The sequence below is a fragment of the Eutrema salsugineum genome, unplaced genomic scaffold, assembly GCF_000478725.1.
Source record: "Eutrema salsugineum unplaced genomic scaffold, Eutsalg1_0 scaffold_6, whole genome shotgun sequence".
NCBI lineage: Eukaryota > Viridiplantae > Streptophyta > Magnoliopsida > Brassicales > Brassicaceae > Eutrema > Eutrema salsugineum.
The window spans coordinates 8,287,540-8,290,974 of record NW_006256547.1 but is presented as its reverse complement, the minus strand read 5'-3'; the positions used below and the strand labels follow the sequence as shown (position 1 = coordinate 8,290,974).

Below are 3,435 nucleotides of genomic sequence, written 5' to 3'. Positions count from 1 at the left end.
AATTTCATTAATCAAAATGACACAAAAATTTGTCTCAATTACAGAAATTTTCTATTTTTAAAACAACTAATCTCAATTTTAATGATTAAAAATTAGCTAATTCAACCAATCAAATTATAACAATTATCAACCAATCAAATCATCAAAATTTCATTAATCAAAATGACACAAAAAATTGTGCGTTAAACCACATACGAATTCACTTCGCAAATACTAATATAGATAATATATACACTACTATAATAGGCGGTATGTCGCTTGTATAACTATTTATTATTTTCAGTGGATGTTTAACACACCACTATTATTTAATATTATAATGGGTGGTTTGTCTCGCCTTGTTATCATTTCACTATTTATATCATGGTTGCTAAATGCACCATAATTATTTATTTTTATTAATATTACAATGGCCCACTGTGTCGCCTCGTAATTTCGTTATTAGATAAATGTGGATGACTATGTCACCATAATGTTACTGTTAAAATAATGGTTGTTATATAAGGAGGCTCTGCCACCTGTATATAAACCTTATGTCTAAAAATTAATAGGTTTAACTGATTGTTTATTAAAATATTTGGATTAATTATTTTCTCCAATTATTTTCTCACCAACGGTCACAAAGAAAATCTTTCAAAATTTTTCACTTTTTCAAACGGCTATGAACAGTGGTTTTCAATCTATAAATATACTTATCCTTCATTCATTCATTTCACTCAAACAATGAATGGATCACCAATGCGGAACTTTATCTAGAGTCGAAAAAGTTAACCGACACCATAAAAGAAGAAAATGAATCGTCTGCCCATGATAAGGCAACAGCGATCATTTTCTTGAGGAAACATCTAGATGAAAATGTGACGCACGACTATGCGCACATAAAAGATCCAGCAGAGCTGGCAAGCTCTCAAAGAAAGGTTTGATAACCAGAGGGAAATAAACCTCCCCCATGCTCTTGAAGAGTGGAAAAACTTGAGGTTTCAATATTTTGAAAAGGTTGAGGATTATAATTCTGCTATTCTGAGAATTGTCTCACGACTGAAATACTGTGGTAAATCCGTCACCGATGCAGAAATGCTCGAAAAGACATACCTTACATTTCATAAGGAACATCGTATCCTACAAGAAATGTATAGGAATCGTGGATATACAAGATTCTCTGAATTGATTGTGACACTCATATTAGCAGAAAAGAATAATAAACTTCTCATCAGAAACCATAATTCTCGACCAACGGGAACCAAAGCATTTCCTGAAGCAAATGCGATGGTTATAGAAAAACCAGAAAGGAAAAGTCAAACCAATAGGGGTTGTGGCCGTCGATTCAATCATGGACGAGGTAGGACTTACAACCCAAAAGGGAGGAACTCATACAAGTGGGTTCGGTCTGAACAAACTTCAAAGGGGAAAGAACCCCAAACGAATATCAACCAGAAGCGTGAGGATGTATGTTACAGATGCGGGTCCAAAGGACATTGGTCTCGTACCTGTCAAACCCCTCCACATCTTTGTAAGTTGTACCAAGAGTCTGTCAAAGGCAAAGGGAAAGAAGTGAACCTCACAGAACACTTCGAGGGTACATCATACCTCGACTCCTCCGACTTTGCGGATGATTTCGACGAGACCGCTGTAGCGGATAACTGAATTGCTTTTAGTGAGACTACTGAATAGTCTCCGCTAATGCCATGCATAATTATTACATTTCAGTTTTAAAACGAATAATGTTGAGTCTCTCAACAACCTATTGTATAATTATTACGTTTTCAGTTTTAAAATATATAGTGTTGTTTTTACAACAATGTATAATTATTGTATGCTTTCCTATGAATGAAATTTATGTTTTCTTCATTAATGTTTATGTTAACTACAGAGATGGATCATATTAAAGACGGAACAACATTCAAGGAAAATGTTCGAGAAATCTGTATACCTGATAGTGGAACGACACACACTATCTTGAGAAAAAAAAAATATTTTTCTAATTTGAAACCGACAAAGATTATTGTCAATACAATATCAGGTCCCGCAGACTTGATCGAAGGAACAGGCAAAGCCAACTTTACGTTGCCTAATGGAACAAAATTTTCCATCAATAATGCCTTGTATTCTCCAAATTCAAAAAGAAATTTGTTGAGTTTCAAAGACATATACCGTCAAGGATATGACACTCAGTTTGTAACTGAGAATGGAAAGAAGTATATGTATGTAACTTCTGATAAGTTAGGCAAAAGACTTATATTGGAAAAGTTTCCAGAACTCCCTTCCGGTTTGCATCATACTTATATAGATGCAATAGAATCGCAACTCGTGACAAAACGAAATCCAGAAAATTTAACATTGTGGCATGATCGCCTCGGTCACCCAGGAACATCAATGATGCGAAAAATTATAGAAAACTCACATGGTCATTCGATGAAAATCCAGGAGATACATCTGAGAAATAAAATGACATGTGCTGCATGTTCTCTTGGTAAATTGATTATAAGGCCATCACCAACCAAAATTAATAATGAAGCACCAAAGTTCCTTGAACGAATTCAAGGGGATATTTGTGGACCAATACATCCATCATGTGGACCATTCCACTATTTTATGGTATTAATTGACGCATCCAGCAGATGGTCACATGTTTGTCTATTATCATCTCGAAATATGGCATTTGCGAGATTTCTAACTCAGATAATAAAACTGCGAGCTCACTTTCCTGATTATCCCATTAAGAGAGTTAGATTAGACAACGCTGGTGAATTCACATCCCAAGCATTCAATGATTACTGCATGGTAATCGGAATTGAAGTTGAACATTTTGTGGCTCATGTCCATACACAAAATGGATTGGCTGAATCATTAATTAAGCGTCTGAACTGATTGGAAGACCATTGATTATGAAATCAAAACTCCCAACATCTGTATGGGGGCATGCTATTTTGCATGCAGAAGCACTCATTCGGATAAGACCAAGTGCGTACCATAAGTACTCCCCGTTACAATTAGCATTTGGTCGAGAACCAAATATTTCCCATCTAAGGATCTTTGGTTGTGCGGTTTACGTGCCTATAGCGCCACCGCAACGAAAAAAGATGGGACCACAAAGACGGTTGGGAATATATATTGGATATGATTCTCCATCTATTATACGATACCTAAAACCACTGACTGGTGATGTTTTTACGGCACGATTTTCCGATTGTCACTTTGATGAGAAGGTATTCCCGGTTCTAGGAGGAGAAAATAAGGGTGTAGGAAAGGATATCAAATGGAGTGTACCATCTCTGTTACACCTTGATCCTCCCACTAAGCAGTCAGAACTAGAAGTTCGACGAATTATGCATTTGCAGAGTATAGCAAACCAGCTACCTGATGCATTTGCAGATACCAAGACGGTTACTAAATCACATATACCAGCTGCAAATACTCCAGCTCGTATTGATATAC

At 36.0% G+C, this 3,435-nt stretch overlaps 1 pseudogene; it reads left to right on the top strand.

The window, feature by feature from the left end:
* The first annotated feature begins 716 nt into the window (after positions 1-716).
* On the top strand, positions 717-1,644 carry LOC112083438 (annotated as a pseudogene).
* Positions 1,645-3,435: the final 1,791 nt, after the last annotated feature.